Here is an 18,271-nt window from a genome sequence, read left to right on the forward strand (position 1 = left end):
TGTGAAAAAGTGAAAGCTGGTATTTCCTGACTTCCAGGCCTCCAGTCACTGCTGGAGAACAGCACAGAGAAGTCAGGAAAGAAGTATAGGGCATCCCAGAGCCTAGGGCTGCAACCAGGCTGGGGCCATGGTGGTTCTCAGACTCTTGGACATCCAGGCCCCACTGGGAGTTGCAGAAGAGCTAAGAACAAAAGAGGTCAGAGAGCTGAGGATGATGGGGGGGGGGGGGGAGCAGGGGGAGGGGAGCTCCAGCTTAGCTTGGCTGCAGTTGGCTGGAGGCTCAGAGGAGCCTTCTACAGGAGATTTAAACTGTGGTTCTATAGGTGAAGGCCTTCTCCATGCTCCCCATGACAGTAGTAGATGAGACAGTCTTTGATTCCAAAGTGTTTATTGGTTGTTCATAGTGAAAAATGGCTGCATATTGCATACCATACCAACTTCTCAGGGTGGAACCAAGATTACCTATCGCAGGGAGGAATGTCTGGGAAGAGAAGCTTATTGGTTAAACCCTCTGGACCTCTAGGTACCTCATTAGGGTGGAGAACTCTGTTCTAGGCCTGCATGACCACAGGCCATGTTTCCTTATGTGGGAAGTAGTAGATAGAGCAGGTCTGAGTTCCCAGAAACTCGGGTTATACATCTGTGACGGTAGGTGGCTCCCTGCTCTCTGCCATATTCCCGGCCTAGAACATGTGCCACACCTTCCTATCCCCAGCTTCACATCAAACTATTTTCCAAATGATACCCAGGATCCTTGCCCAGAAACAAAAAATTCAGTAGGAGGAAAGTTCAAACCCTTAAGATGCCCCTGCCAGCCAGTGTCCAAACCCCAGGCTCAGACCTGGGCTGCTGCTGCTGAACTGGCAGGCCTCTTCCCCATATGGCCTCTCCTCTTGCATCCTACCAGCCAAGTCCTAGTGTGGGAGCAAGACTGTGCCTGTGGTCACCTCAGATTTTCTCTCCCACGTTCTACTTTTTAGATTTGCTAAAACTCGAGGAAACCCATCCTTCTCTCCCTCCCATTCTGAATTGCCACATCTACACTTCCGTTCTGGACCTAGGACAAGAAGAGCACCACAGGTAGACCACGTGCTAACCTTGCTATTTAACCTTAAAGAGTTTCAGTTTCTTGGTCTATAAAGTGGAGTCTTCCTGGCCACCCAGTATCACAAACTGGAAACCTGACACAGATGTCAGACAGATGCAGCCAACCTAGCCTGTTCCCCTGACAACTGTGCCCTCTCATTCCTGTGGCTGGAACACTTTTTGTCCTCCAGCCTCAGGATCCTAAAAGGTCTACCAAAGACTCCAGAGGTGTGAGCCAGGCCTCAGCAGCTCCGATGGGCCTGTGTGCAAGATATCAGAGAAAAGCTGAGATTAAATCCAGAAGCCGCACCACTTCATAAAGATTAAACTGCAAACCCCTAGCCATGGAACGCCAAACCAACAAAGGGTCCATAAATAACTACTCCATCCTGCCTTGTGTAAACCTCCCCCCCCCCAATTCCCCTAAAATTTGTTCCAAAACATCTGAAAGCCTTCCAAAGATGAGAAATCTATAAAGGAAATCTCTCAGGTTTCCTCAGGATTGAAACAACTCCTGGGAATTTTCACTCTGTGAAGCAGAGGGTGGGGGATGACCCCACCCAGGGGTGCACAAAGAATCACAGGCCAGGTGGCTCCTGTCTTTCTCTAGGTGAAAGTTCCAATACAACTCCCCAGGTACCCACTGCCCACACAGAGTTCATCTCTCAGTCTCCACCATAATGAACTCCATGTGAGGGGCCTTTAGAGGAAGCTCAGAACGGGGCATGTGAGTGTTTTCTAGACAGTTCTGGTAGTTTGGAGAGCTGGCTCTTCTGAGCAGAAGTGTTCAGGTAGGTTAGGGTAGAGATGCCTGCTCCTGCTGCCAAAATGATCTGCTAACATAATTAACGAGCTGCTGAAAGGGGAGAAGATCATTCAGATCACGGCGACTATTTTTAAAGGCCCACTAATGGAGAACTCTTTGCCTTTCAACCACACAGCTTTCTGTAATTGGAGGCGAGACTATTATTCAAGGCATATTGTACTTTTTTCTCAAATTTCTATGCTTTAATCTGATGCTATCACAAAAATGCATTTACTTGGGGCCCAACGGCACTCAGAGCAGGCAGCACCATGGAAGGAACAGGCTGGTGCACAGTGTCCCACAGTGCCCTTCCCCTTCCCACACAGGAGAGGGAGATGATGTCACCACCACAGACCCCTGCCCCCATCCCAAGTCCTACCCTGCCCCTGCTGGGGATAGCCTAGGCAGGTGGGCCCCTCCTGTGAAGCTTTCTCTTGGGAACTGACTGTGTGGTCTCAAAGTGTGTTACCATCTGTGATGACTAATGTTGATTGTCAGCTTGGCAAGATCTAGAATCACAGAAGGGTACCAGGATATGGGCACGTCTGTGAGGGATTTTCTAAATGGAGTTAATTAATGTGAGAAGACACCTGAATGTGGGTGGCACTTCCATGGGCTGAGGTTCAGGACCACATGAAAAAAATGGAAAACCAGCATCCATTTTTCTCAGCTTTCTGGGAGTGGATGCAGTGTGACCATCTACCTCAAACTCCTGCCTCCACAGCTTCCCCGCTATAGCCTCACAAACTGTGAACCGAATACGTTTTTATCTATTGTGCCAATTGTGGGATCAAAGATGCCTTCTCCCAGGTTCACTCCTGAATCATTGAACAGTAATTACCTGTTGTGACAAGAGAGGACAGGACCCTTGCAAATGACAAGTGGGGTGGGCATGAGGATATGGTATCTGTCCTTGTGGAGCTTACATTCTAGTGGGAACAGGTTTTCTAACTGAATAAGCCAAGACACCAGTGATGTATGGAGTCTGCTGTTGATAAATCTTTTAAAAGGCAAAATGGAAGAGAGGGGCCAAGCTGAGGGGAGGAAGAAGTAAAGGAAAGGAGAGAAGAGAGAAAGGGAGGAAAGAGAGGGGGGACTGGGGAGTAGGGAAAAGGAAGAGGAAGGGGACATTCAATGGAGAGGATTAGGATTTACAATCATAACTGGGATTTGGGTGGGAGGTGGGAATGCTGGTGGACAGGCCTGATGGCTATTCTGCTATCCAGAGAGGTAGGAGAGGGTGCAGAGACCATGGAGAAGGAAAGAGGGGATAAATTCAAGCCAACAGGTATGGGTAGAGTCAGAAGGACTTGCTGGCATTGCTGTAAGCAGAGAAGGAAATGTGGAACTGTGGATTTCTACTGGAGGAAGAGTAGGAAGCAAGGAAGTGAGGCCAAAGCCTGAGCGAAGCTATTGACAAAAGGCTCTAGATCAAGTACAGCAACCACCTTGTTTGCAGATGAGTCAGATCACCTGCTGATTGTTCCACATAGTTTCTTAGCAAGCACTGGCTGTTGGCAGTCCTGGGCAACCTGGGAGCAGGAACAACCCCACAGCCTGACAGTGGGGACAGATTCACAGATGGAGACCATTTTCCAGGAAGTCAAAGGGATGCTGGTAAGAAGCGTCACCTAGTCATTCTTGTTGGGGTACCAGGAGCTGCTACTCAAGGGCAGAGCAACAAGCAGAGTCTTGCAGAGGCAGAGCTGGGCAGCACGACCACGACTGTGGTCCTTGTTCTGCACTGCCTGAGAGCTGTGGTGACTAACGCACTTCTGGGAAGCATCGTGTAGAAGACTCCACATGGTGTTTTGTGTGTGTGGTAACCAGATGAAATTCAGCAGACCAAACACTGAACACTTACCTTACTATAGACAGTTCAAAACAGGTACTCCATATCCTAATTTTTAAAAAATTAAAGTAGTAAATAATAATAAAAAAAGGAAGTCCATCATTAACTTTTACCACATTTAAGTGAGTATTTTCTTATGAATTTTTTTCTTTCTTTTGAAATAAGGACTTATGTAAGCCAGGCTGGCATCCACCTCACTATGTAGTCAAAGATAACCTGACATGTCCTATGCACTCACCTGCACCTGCCCAGGGCTGGGATTACAAGCATGCCGCCACACCTGGTTTATGTGCTTCTGGGGTTCAAACCCAGAGCTTCATGCATGCCAGGCAGACAGTGTGCTACATCCCAGCCTCTTCACTTTCTTTCTTAGGAGGCAGTTTTGTTGTTAGTTAGTTAGTTAGTTCATTAGTTAATTTATTCGTTTGTTTTTCCTTTAGAAGTTGTTGGGTGCAAGCTTTTTTGTTCAGTCTTGGGCCACATCCTGCCATTACCTCAAACCTGTGACCCTCATACAAAACAATATGAGGGCAGGATTTGTGCAGTGTGTGTGTATGGGGGGGGGGGGAGATGAGCCACTATCTCCCCTCCCCACTGCTCCATCATGAGGTTCCCCAGGCCAGGCCTCAGTACCACAGCTCTCCTAGGCCCTCTGGTAGAACTCACTCTCAGTCCCTCCTCCTCCTGGATGCTATGCTTCCATACACGTAGGTGCCAGGCTGCTCTAGGTTTCATGAACGGCCTTTGCCAAAGCACTGAATTATATTGAATAAAGCAGTTAGATGGCATCATGTCCAAACATGCCGTGTCAGTTACATCCTGTCTGGTCATGCTTTGGGCCTGTGTCACCTCTTCTCTGCCCTTCATATGGTTCTGAATGCCTCCCCCAGGCTGCTCAGGTTTGATGTTGCCTAATTGCTGGACTATGCAAAGCCTCCTTTCTCTCTCTCTCTCTCTCTCTCTCTCTCTCTCTCTCTCTCTCTCTCTCTCTCTCTCTCTCCCCTGTTGTTTAGTCTTTATTGACAATTCCCCAAATGCAAGAGGTTGACGATCAGCCCTCGACATCAGAAGCATGACTCAGACGGAAAACCAATAAAAGCTCTCCAAGGGACATCGTTTAACAACTCACTCTGGTCTCATAAAATAAGCCAGAAAAGATGAAACACCAGTGACTGACTGAAGCCATGCTGCTCTACCCCCACCCCTACCCCCAGTCTATTCTTTGAAAGCAGAAGCCATGCAGTGGATGGTCTGGAGCTTCCCCAGTGTCTGTAAGAGGTATTCTCATGTGGTCACCCATAGGATTACCTCTGGAGGTCAGGTAGGGGCATATGTTGATACTTACCCACTTTGACTGGTCTCCCAGAGTGTAGTCTCCAACCCCCCACATCTCAGGCCACACCCCCATAGGATCCTGCAAAGGATATTTCCTATGTCTTGCAGTTTCTGGTGGCCACAGGTGCTCCTAGTTGTGGCCACTTGCCTCCAAGTTCTGCCTACCCTTCACTCAACTTTTTCTTCCAAGTGGTATTCTCCACACAAGGCTGGGCAATATCTAGCTTTTATCCCTTTTCTGATAAAGACCTCAGTCAGATGAAGCCCAATGACTTCATCCTAACTTCATGACGTCATCAAAGACCCTGTTTCTGAGGACCATTACACATACCAAGGCTTGGCGCTTCAGCATCTTTTTTAAAAAGACACAATTTAAGCCACACAGACAGCAGTTTCTTCTGCTGTGTCCAGAGTAATGACTTTCTTCCTAGCACTGTGTTTAGTAAGCACATAAGGGCAGCTGGCATCATGGGCACTGCAGTCCTGGGCACTGCAGCTCCCAACAGAGCTAGTGCAGCAAACAGGTGAGCAGGCACCTACCATGGACGATGCCACAAGAATACCTGAGCCCACCCTGTGGGCTCCTGTCATGGTCTTGAACATCACTGAAGTTTCACAGAAAACAGCAATGATACAGCTGAGTCCAAGTCATGAGTATCAAGCCAAGAGACCATGAACAGGAAGGATCTTTCCAAAAACCCAGAGAGGAGAGTCTTCAATCTCCAGGACTCCTCAGATGGCTCTGCTAAATGGACATAGAGAATAGCAAGAAGTGAGGCTGAAGAGACAATGGGAAAAAACCTCACATCATACAAAGCACTTACTTAGGTGTCACCAGGAAGGCAAGACACCCCCAGGGTCTCTGTGAGCCCCATTCCCAGGTGTCATTCACTGAACACCATTCCCTATAATACCCATTAGCCTACAGAGGAGGAATGCTTATGTCCACTGAATTTACAGCTTTCTCCCTGAGTCCTGTGAGTTGAAAAGGAGACTGTGCTTCTGGTATTCTGCTCAAACATCAAAGCCCCAGTTTGCACACAAACCCTCATGAGACATTGCCCAAGAGGCAGAGGGAAGGCAGGCTGGGCTAATGGCCATGCCGCCCTGATGGCCAGAGCTTGTTTTTACATGTGATAACTTCTTTGTTTCTGTAATTATTACCTTTGCATTAATGTAACTAAAATACCCAACAAAAGCAGCTTAAAAGAGGCAAGATTTATTTCGGCTCATGGTTTCAGAGGGCTCTGTTCCTGGTCACATGACCCCATGCAGACTACCAGGGCCTAACAACAGGAACCTGTGGTATGAGAGCTTCTTTACCTCACAGCAGACAGGACGCAGGGAGAGGGTAGGGGCCAGGGACAAGACACCGCCAAGGACCCAATCCTTATTACCTACTTCCTTCAGCTAGGCCTACCTCTTAAAGTTTTAAAACCTCTCCCAAACTGGGGACCAAGTGTTCAACACAGGAGCCTAGGAGGACATTTTACACTGACACTCTTGCAAGTGCTTACCACAAGGCTCACCGGTTGAGGAAGGCTCAAGAATATGAGGCCAAACATGCCCATCTGATCTCTTCCATGCCATGAGCATTCAGAGGAAATTAACTAGAGCTGCCCTAAGCCCCCATCCTCACGACTCTTGTGGTCTAGGCAGCCTCCATCCACGGAATTGTCCAAGGGTCATTTTGCCTCTTTGATGTAACACAAGGGCACTCAGGTTCCTGGTGCTTCAGTTTGATTCATGACTATGGAGTTTGGCAGAGGCTTCCTGAAAGATTCGGGATTGGTTTTGCGTACACATAAAATAAAAGAGGCAATGAGTGTATTTTTAGTTAAGCATGACTGACAGCTATGTTTATTAAGATAGGAGCAATTACGCCCTTGCTGTTATAAGTTATACACAGATCTGCCAAAGGAACGGTGCTTTGTCTAAATGTGGAGTTTCAGGATAGATAAGAGAAAAAAAAATTCCTCACACTCCAAATAGCATTTGGTGAATGACAGGGTAAGACACAGTTTCCTCTATTTCTTATTTTTTTTCCTGATAATCACTTCAGTAGTACTGACTTAGTAGAGGAGCACAGGATCAGTGCTTCATAAATGTGTTTATGTGCGTAGGCGGGTATGTGGATGCAGCCAAATGAATATATGTATGTGTGCTTGATCCCCTATTTCCACAAAGGGAATTAAAGGTGGCTAACAAAGCTAAATAATAGAAATTTCCTAGATTTTTTTCCCTTCTGGGTGAAGAAATCAGGGCAAGTGAGATGGAAAACTAGGAATAAAAATAGAAGAAAAGAATGAGAGGGAGGGGAACAAGTGGGTGGAAGACAGGAAAGAAAGAGAGAGGGAGGAGGATCGAGAAACCGAGGAGAGGAAGTGGTGAACAAAAGCTTCTGTTTCCATGGTGACTAGCAGCTCCAGGTCCATGGAGACAAAGCCCTAGAAAATGCTGAGGACAGACTGTTAACCTGATGCTGTGGGCATCTTTTTGGCATGGGTCCAGTTCAGGAGGCAGTCCATCCCGTCCTCTAGAAACTGTTTCTAGCCCAAATAACACAGGACTCCATGCCCTTGGGCTACAACTGATTCACCAGGGCAGACACTGGTCTGTTAGGCTAAAAGTAGCCCTTCCCATAAGATCTAGAGTATATCCTGAAGGGCAAACACTTGGTACCTGGTGACTTGGCCTGAGCCATGGCACATATAAGCTTAGGGGGTTGGGGGACTCTAACGTGCTTTATGGATAGGGAGGGGAGAGTGAATGTTGTCAAACTGAAAGTCAAACTGGTGCTTTCCAAGGTCATCTTTGGACTCTATGAAGTTAAACCTAACTGTCTACTTCTTGGTCAATCTCTCAGGAGAGTACTTCAACACTGGCTTCTTCCTGAACACCCTTCTATTCTATATTCTGAGATTGCAGATGCCTAGGTTCTGTAACATTCCCTGGCCATCGATGAGATTTGCACATCTGTGCATATCAGTGCTGACTTGTAGCTGGCTTTCGTGTTCTCATTCCATCCATGCCTGTGGCTTCAAATGACGTGCGTGTGGATGTTTGCTCATACAACTGTCAAGCTCAGCTCTTCCCCTGAGCTGTCAATTCCACTGCCACACATTCTATGTACTCCTAGAATCCCCCATGGCAAACACTGACTAAGTATTGCTTTGAAAACCAATCACAAAAATACAATGGGAGACTGTGGCTTAGTTAGGAATTTATTGCTGTGAACAGACACCATGACCACAACTCTTATAAAGGAAAACATTTACAGTTCAGAGGTTTAGTCCATTATTGTCATGATGGGAAGCACAGGGGGCATGCAGGGACACATGGTACTGGAGAGGTAGCTGAGAATTCTACATCTGGATCTGCAGGTTGCAGAAAGAGACAGTGAGCCACTAGACCTGGCTTAAGCTTCTGAAATCTCATAGCCCACTCCTCAGTGACACACTTCCTCCAACAAGGCCACACCTACTCCAACAAGGCTATGCCTCCTAACATTGCCACTCCCTGTGGGCCTATGAGGGCCATTTTTATTCAAATCACCACAGAATCAGAAGGTAGTCCAAGAATATTCCAGTTTCTAGTTTGGGTTGCTTAGGAGACTACCATGCATCCTGGGGTCTTACTGAACCCTCTCGGATTTTTCCAGGAAAGTCTTTACTGGCCTTGATTGGTGTTCTGCCCTAGAAGCTGGATTCTGACTCTGGACCTCTCCCAGGGCCTCTAAGCCTCCATCTCTGGAAGTTTGTAGAATCTAAGACACCTCTCTTATGGCCTGCTCTCTTAGGCTTGGAGTTCAATGTTGTAATTAGGCTTTGGGGGAGAAAATTATCTATGCAAAGCCTAGGTGCTACAGAAAGGAAGCACCAAGGCCAGCCTTCCACCCCCAGTTGTTCACGCTGGCCGTTGCTGAGCTTCAGTTGTGTGCAAGGAGCTAGGGATGAGCTATCATTACTTGCGTGAAGAGAATCAAGACCCATGGAGTATGTCTAGGTGTCCAGGAGCCCCTCTGTGGATGAGCTATGCACTAGATGTGGCTTTGGATTGTGTGAGGGACTCCATGTCCAGGTCTGCATGATTAAGACAGCCAGAGCCACAGAGTCCTCCTGTTGGCATCCCCATTTCTCTCCTCAAATACACACACCTAACTCGGTATGGTAATAAGGTCTCCAACATGTTCTCCCAGGTAACACAGCCCCCAGGTGTTCCTTCCTGTCCATTGCTATTGGCCATTTTCCTCAGATTGTAACATACAAGCTTTTCTGAAGGTGACTGAACTCTCTTTAGCAGTGTGACTTCGAAGAGTGTCTTTGATCCTCAAGGCCAATGGCTGTAATTCCCTCCCACCAAGCTCAGAGCCTGGAAAGCAGCAGGCATCAGCTGAGTATTCATTAGCTCTGTCTGACTCAGGTAGCTCAAGGATGTCTTCAGCTCCTGTTCCTACTGGCTTTGCTATTTCCTTCCCTTCTTGATTCCAGTTGCTTGCTGGGTAGAGTGGGCAGAGACAGAGCTTGACAGATGGGAATATGGGGACAGGAAAGAGCCAAGAAAGGGAATTGGATCTGAAGCTTTAGAGGCTTAGTGGGGCTGTGCAGACCTCATGGTCACTCAGAGAGCAGGCAGAGAGGGAGGGAGGAGGTGAAGGCCTGTCTACACAGTCACCAGGTACCCCAACACTCAGGACATTTTAGAGTTTCTGAGGCAGCTCTCAAGAGAAGCCCACAGCAAATACCTTTTTATTCCATTGCTAATTAAGGATTGGCTCTGATGGCTCAGGCACAGGGAGGGAAGTTACAGTGACTAACATTTTAATGTCACTGAAAATCATTAAATTATAGAATCACTTCTTACACCCCGCCTTTCTTTTCAAATAGAGCATTGCAAATCCATCAGAGAGTTGGAGAGAATTTTGGAAAAAGCCTTGGATTTTACTGCCACGCTGTGCAGAAGGTTGGCAAGGACCCCGCTGGACGTTAGAAGATTTCCTGTTATAGTAGCAGACACGCTGCCTCTGGCTGTAATGGCACCATTGCAGCTACCAGCCAGTTTGTTCTTAGCAATGTGCTCTTTCGGGATGTCAAGAAGAGAAAGGGATTTTTCGATCCATTTTTACAGAAGAAGCAAGTTGGAGGTTCTACTAGAGCCCTAAGTCCCTCAGATGGCTGTCATGGGTGCTAAGCCCTTCCATTACATACTTAAGTCTGAGCAGTCAGACCAAGATGACAACGACTGAAACACTGTAGTATTACTGCTTAACAAGGCCATCCTTAACTACATAGCAAGTTTGAGGCCACCCTGGTATACATGTCTCAAAATAAACAAGTAAATAAGTAAATAAGTAAATAAATAAATAAATAAATAAATAAAAAGATATGTGAGCTGTGAAGACACTAAAACAAGCTGATGTAGTCAGTATGTACAACAGGTGACAGGAGATAAATGGCAGAAAGGTCCACTTGTGGGAAGTGATGTCATTGAGTATTCTAGGCAGAAGAAAGCATAGGGCTCCAAGAATATCCATATTATTTGGTACAATAATTCTACTCGAACACATCTCTTACAAGACAATGAAGAAAGAAAGAAAGAAAGAAAGAAAGAAAGAAAGAAAGAAAGAAAGACCCGTGTTAATTTATAGCAAGGTAAACAAATGGAAATGTCTTACAATCCAATTGGAGAAACTTTCAGTGAGCCATGCTACAGGTGCTTGCTGGAATAATAAGCAGCCGTGAAAAATGATTTGTCAGACTTTTGATTCTGTCTAGGAGGTCCAGCCTACCAAACCTTCCACAGATGTCAACTAAAGCCCAAGACAGAGGAAAAGCAAAACCACAGAGCATTCTGAAAAATAAATAACATCTGAAGTAAGAAAGGATATCAAAACTAGGAGAAATACAGATATAGCAGTGGGTGTCCTGAATCCCCACCCCCATATTACCTAGCTAGACACCTAGACAGCAGACCCTAAAGCTTTACAGCAGGTGTGAACTAAACAAGTTCCAAAAGAAGCCTTCTCTTGCTTGCAGAGAACCAGAGAGGCAGACCTTCCCTGCTAGGCATTCAAATCTATTGCAGAAAGATGATGTGATATGCACAAAGAAGCAGTCATTTGGGTGACTGCAAATCTGTCACCAGAAACCATGGATTCTAAAAGCCAGCTAGAAATTGTTTCTGAAATTCTCTAATATAAGAATGCTATGCCTGACCAAAACCTCCAGGAATGAGGGTAAAATTAAGGTACACTCAGATATTTTATCACCAGTTGTATACAAACTTTAGAGGTTCTTGTTTTATTTTACCTAACCATGTGTGAATGTGCACATGAGTGCAGTTCCCAGTGGTGGCCAGAAGAGGGCGGCAGATATCCACCCACCCCACCCCACCCCATCCCCATCCCCAACCCCCAGGGCTTGAGTTACAGTTGGTTGTGAAGCAGCCAACATGGGTTCTGGGACTGAACTCAGGTTCTCTACAAGGGCTATAAGCTCTCTTAAGTGCTGACCTATCACTCCAGACCCCATATACACAATTCAAAATATATTGTATAAATAAAAACAATAAAAGTTACTTTATAAAGGGCTTATGGTAACTTTGAAAACTCCCTATGATCTAATGTTTTAAAAGTTTGTGAGTTTGAATTTAGGAAAAAAAACAACAGTATGATTGGAGTTGTATCTAAAAATACTAGTCAGAGAAAAGAAGTTAAGTAGGAGGAAATCTCTACTGGTGTTTTTTTTTTTTTTTTTTTTTTTGTAACAGAGATACTAGTGATTTTCTTTACTTTAATTCCCACAATTTCTAAAATTTCAGTGAATAATAAACCATCTTGTAACAGTTAAATTACTTGAAAATGCACTTGTTATTTGAGAAAAGATTAAGAAACAATATTTCTTCATATAAGAAAAACAACATGCTCAAGATTAAAGATTTCTTTTTTTAGGGAGAAGTAGGAGAGGGGACCAGTCAGATGAAGAAAAGGACCAACTATTTCAGTTTTTACTTATTTTTGTGAAGTTCCAATTCCCTAAGATAATTGAGATTTTTTCAAAAAAAAATTACCTAAAGTTTAAGAACTATTAAACATTATGGGGTTTGCTTGCCTGGTAGTCCTTGATTCTGTTTACTTTTAAAAGAAAGGAGTATTTGTGGGAAAAGAATCCTTCAGGGAGCCCACTCCGCAACTGATGATGTCATCATTTCAAAAAACCTCACCTTACATGGCAGAAGCAAACATAAAGAGGCAAGGGACACGGTGCAGGTTGCCAGGGCAAGCGATGGCCACATCCCCAGAGGCAGTGGACTGGAGACCACTTGCAGAAGAGCCCCAGCCCAGGCTGAACACTGCACATGTGGCAAAGTGATGAACTGCAGATGCCGTGGGCACCCAATCATTGGAGGAACCCGCTGGCTAGTGAGGGAGACAGTCCTGCCTGCCATGTTGGCTTGAGTGGAGAGGAGAAAGCCAGACTTCTCTAAAGGTGAAGAGAGCCCCAGGAGACGTGGCGGTTCCATTTGCTGCCAGCTTCCAGCTTTGGTCAGGAGGGTGAACTACTTACCAACTTAGATCCTTCCATGAGTAGAAAGGGGAGCTGAGGTGAAGACTGAAGTGGGGTCTTTACCTTCTTCACCCTCCTCAGCCCTCCCTGCACAGCCCTAACCCTTTATTTCCCCTTTCTATCAGAGTCTCTGTCCTGCTCTACAGTTTCTCAGAATGAGCATTGCTGACCTGTGTGGAAGGCAACCTATAAATGCTGACCAATGTCTTTTAGAGTGGATACTAACATCCTTGAATCCTGACCCCAGATATCCGTAGCTCCTATGCCGTATATCTGTGACAACCTGACATGTTCTCACATCTCCAAATGGCACTGAAAGAGCAAAGTCACCTCCACTGAGAACCATTTCCTAGCATTTTGGAAATTACATGGACTGAGGATTCTGAAGGAGGAGGCTTTCTCTGTGTAACTGCAAATATGGAGCACAACAGGACCTAAGATCTACAAGATGATTGAGACATGGTCTCATTATACACAAGCACATGCACAAACAGAGAGAGAGAAAGACAGAGACAGAGAAACAGAGAGGGGGAGGAGGGAGGGAGAAAGAGAGAAGGAGGGAGAGAGAGAGAAAAAGAGAAAGAGAACATTTGGAAACCAGAGGTAATATTTTGAGGTGGGTCTCTCAGTGATTTGATATTCACCAGCTGTCTAGATTAGGTAGCCAGTTAGCTCCAGGGATTCACCTAGAGTTACAGGTACATGTGGCCACTCATGTTTTTACATGAGTGCTGGGATTCTGAACTCAGTTCTTTGTGCTTTGTTCTTTGGCAGACACTTCACCAATTGAGTCAGACCCATGAAGATTTTTTAAAGAACTGAAAAGAATAATTTGCAAGGTACACTCTTATGTAACCCTAGCATTTAGAAGGAGGAAGCAGAGGAATCATGAGTTCAATGCTATCCTCAGCTATGTAGCAAGGCTTACCTGGGATTTTTGAGACCCTGCCTCAAATTTAATCAACCAATCAATTCTGTAAATAATGCAGTTTGCTCTTGTTAAAAATTGTCTTAGTTTGGGTTTTGCTGCTGTGAACAGACACCATAACCAAGGCAACTCTTATAAAGGACAGCATTTAATTGGATCTGGCTTACAGGTTCAGAGGTTCAGTCCATTATCATCAAGGCGGGAGCATGGCAGCATCCAGGCAGATGTGGGGCTGAAGCAGCTGAGAGTTCTACATCTTCATCCAAAGGCAGACTGAGCAAGCCAGCTCAGTCAGTCAACAGGGTGTCAAGGGAAGGAATGAGGAATAAAAAAGAAAAAAACAATTAGAGAACTTTATAACATGACCCCAGCCACCACTGAAGCATGTTTTTTTCCCAGTCTGCTTTTATACCATTCTAGTACATGCAAGAATAGGGTCGGTTTTAGGTCTAAGACAAAGTAGTCAAGGAACAAGCAAGGCATAAACAAAGGAACAAACAAAGGTCCCATGATTACTGTATTCAGGGTCTTAATAAGACCATCAAGATACAAAGAACACATTCCTCAACTGTATTCATCTTGAGCTTACTTCCTTGTCCTAGCCCAATGTCAAATTCTTGCCAATATCCTTGAAGCAGCACCAAGAGTTCTCCACAACAGACAGGAGAAGACAGTCCTCAGTCAGCTAGGACAAGGGTCTCAAAGCCCACCCCCACCGTGACACACTTCCTCCTACAAGGGCACACCTCCTCAAACAAGGTCACACCTCCTAATAGTGCCACTCCCTGGGCCAAGCATATTCAAACCACCATAAAAAAAAAAATGTATTGATGGGCCAAGGAGATGTTGGGGAAGTGAAAACATCAGCCACAGAAACCTAATGATTCCAGTTGAATCCTCAGAGAGGCAATGTCAAGCGTCTATAATCCCAGTACCCCTACAGCAGAATGGAAGGTAGAGACAAGAGAACTGCCTAGAAAGAAACCCATGGGCTAGCTACACTGAACAGCAGGAACAAGAAAGACCCTGCCAAACAAACAAGCTGGAGGGAGAGAACTGACCCCTGAAAAGTCATGCTCTGACCTCCAAATGCATACCATGGCATGCAAATGCACAGACATCCTAGATGAGGACTGACAGACTTGTTGAAGCACCTGGGAATGTTTTAGGCACTTGCCCATTGGTTCATTCACTGGGGCAATACTCACTCATCGCCAGGTTCCAGTGCCCTCACTCGACATAGCTGGCCATGTGCAATCTGCAGTGAACCTTGTGTGCATGTTATACATTTGCATAAGCAAATACAGCCTGCAGACTATGTTTTGCCTCACTAGCTCTCCCCATTTCTGAGAGGGAAGACAGAACTTCACAAAAGAAAGCTGAGAGACTTTCCCAAGAGGCTGGGAATGGGGGATGGAGAAAAAAAAGTCTTCCTTGTGGAATGTCACCAGCTGCTGGATGGAGAAAGGACAGAAAAGCTCCATTTTGTAAGCACAGTGTAGCGACTGAGTCAGGCCAGCGTCATCTCTGGGTGACAAGCTGTCGGGAAACAGAATGTTCACACATGCCAATGTGTCACTCCATGCAAGCCTGGCTTCCTGCAAGGGGGTGGGTAGGCTCAGCACAGAGACGTCTTGATATTAACACCTCAGCCAAGTGATCAGATCAACGGCTGGGCTCTGGGATGCCCAGCAATATGAAGTACCACGTCTATGATGCATTCACCACGGACATCAAAGCAAACCGCCTAGACCTCACACCCAGTTCAGAGGAAGTACAGCAAACAGAAGAACAGATAAGATATGAGGAAACAGAAAGAAAAATCATACACAAGCCAAGGTGGCAGTGTCTGGAGGCAAGCACTAAGAATGTATGGCATCCTAAGAGAAATGACCTGGCCTGTGCTCTTCCAAAAGTTAATGTCATAGCAAAGAAATAGGATCATTCTAGATTTTCAAAGATTTAGACCTAACTACCAGCTGCAATATGTTTGTTTGAATCAAATCATAGTTTCAAAAAAATTAATTATGAAACACAGACAGATTAGGACAGATTAGGGTATTTGAATATAAACAATATTAAAGAGCTTATATGTTTATTTTATCAACTTTAATAATAAAATCATATTTATATAAGTGAAAAGGAAAAATGCCCATATCTTCCTCCACACTACATTCTCACACCTTTCAATTCTGGGAGTGAAGCCATGATTTGATTGGTTGGTTGGCCACCTTCACTTTTGACACTACATTTGAAGTTTCCATACCAAGCAATTCCCCAAGGCTTTAGAAACCAAGTGACTTTTCTTCAGTTCAGATATAATATTAGTCACCTGTCACAAGGGGAGATCTCTCTGATGAAACACTCAGTCCCACAAGGCTGCCTCTACTTCACGTACCAACTACAATGAGGGTGCTCAGGTTGCTACATTTCTGTCTGTCTTGGCTACAACTTACGCATTCCTTTGGACCTTCCACTCACCACACAAGCTCAATATCTTACTATAGTATCTCAAGCAAGAATACATATACTACTTGATCATAAGTCGTGGTTCTCAACCTTCCTACTGCTGCAACCCTTTAATACAGTTCCTCATGTTTTTTGGTGTCCCCCAAAACATAAAATTATTTTGTTGCTCTTTCATAACTGTAATTTCACTACTGTTGCAAATCATAGTGTAATTATCTGATACGTATGATATCTGATATGTGACCCCTCAATGTGGTCAAGACCCACAGGTTGAAAATTGCTCTAATCAGCTATAGGACAAAGAACCAAAGGAAGCCATATAAGAGATGAGATCTGGAAGGAATACTAGAGTTTCTGCCTCCCCATCTATCCCAGGATGAGTTCACCAGTCCAGAAACTCCCTGGACCATTTTGCTATAGATCTGTGCCTACACCTTACAGGAATTCTTACATGATTAAACCTCATTCAATATCTGATTCCTGGCCCCTTATAGGAGGAGAGGGAGAAGGGTTTCAAGCTGTAGGTTTCTAACCACAGTTTGGTCATTCTGGTATCCAGCTCTATTTAAAAAGCTGCCCAGGAGCCACCAAGACTCTCCTCACTAGGACAAGTGATACCCTGGACACCCAGAAAATCCCAAGGAATTTAGAAACTCTGAAAAAACCAGAGGCAGACAGTAAATACACACACATATTTATTATGTCATGCTAAGATAAATACCCTTGCTCCAATAAAGCACTTGCCAAAGCATGAGGATTTAAAGTGAAGAAACTCATTAGCTATGACTTGTCTTTAGATGATTTTTATATGTAAACATATCTGTGCATTATCTAAAATATATTTTCAGTAATATGGTCAGCAGGAAAAAGAACTTGCCAACAAACCTGATAAACTGATTTTGATCTCTGGAACCCACATGGTGATAGGAGAGAATCTATTTGTCTTTTGACCAACACATATACAACATGGTATACACATACACTCATGCATATATAATATATATGAAATAGACTATGTATTATTAATATATTATATATTAAATACTGTGTGTTGAATATTATGTTATATATGATATATATGTGTATATATACATACATACATACATACATACATACATACATAAAATAAATTGACAAGCAGAGAGAGAAGCAAATTGGGTAAATAAATCTAAATGAGGGATGCAAGTTGTCAATTCTCCATAAATAAAATTTAACAAATTTTATTAAAGGCTAAGGAGTCTATTTCCCAGGACAATTCATTAATATTTCCCCTCAGCATATGGCAGAATGCACCTGCTATAAACAGCCCAGTGCTATGCATGAGACTCATAACCTCAAGCCCAGCTGGGCTGGGTCCTAGTTCTAAAGGGAAATATGGCCACAGATTGTAATTAAAACTGGGTGCTTTTTTCTGCTGTTTCACACATAAGGTTCTAACAGCAAGGGGCTTGAGGGAACAACCCAGTAGCTATTTTTCTTTCTCAGCTAGGTGCAATCTCTACCAATGAAAACCAATTTTGTTTTTAAGCCCGAGAAGGCAAGCTTGCATGCCTGCTTAGCTCCCTGGCAGAGTTCCAGGCCTCATTAAGAAGTAGAGATTATTAGAAAGAACTGTACACACTTCCTAATTTTGTTTTCCAATGAATCAAAGGTCATCTTCGTCAGCCTTCAGTAAATCTCCAGAACACCTCAGCAGCTTGATTGCTAATTAGTGTGTAGGGGGTGGAGAGGGAAGGGCCTTCCACAGCAGTCCCACATAGTAGAATGCACAGAATCACAAGGCATAAATTCCAAACACACTCTAAGTCGTTAACACCCCCTTGAAAACCTTACTGTGCCAAAATCCTGGAAAGTCACAAACACCCAATGGAAAGTGTCACCTCCATCTCCATGAGGCAGGGTGTGACATTCCCACACACTGGCTTCTCACCCTACCCCCACACACTCAGGGTCGGCCCCCTCTGGTTACCTGTCTAGTTCTCTCACACACATAAGCAAGCTACGCATTCATCTATTTAACAAGTATCTATTGACAGCTCTGTACCCATCAAGACCATAGCTAGAAACTAGAGCTCAGGCAGTGAACCGTCATGGAAGTTCCAGACTCAATCATAACACACTCTAATAACTTCATTGTAGAAATTAGAGACCCAGATCTAAGTGATAAACAAAATACCCTGCTTTCGTAGATTCCCAATGAAATCCCAATAAGACGGGTACGCTCGTGGGAG

This window comes from Arvicanthis niloticus, chromosome 1 (genome assembly GCF_011762505.2).
Source record: "Arvicanthis niloticus isolate mArvNil1 chromosome 1, mArvNil1.pat.X, whole genome shotgun sequence".
Classification (NCBI taxonomy): Eukaryota; Metazoa; Chordata; class Mammalia; order Rodentia; family Muridae; genus Arvicanthis; species Arvicanthis niloticus.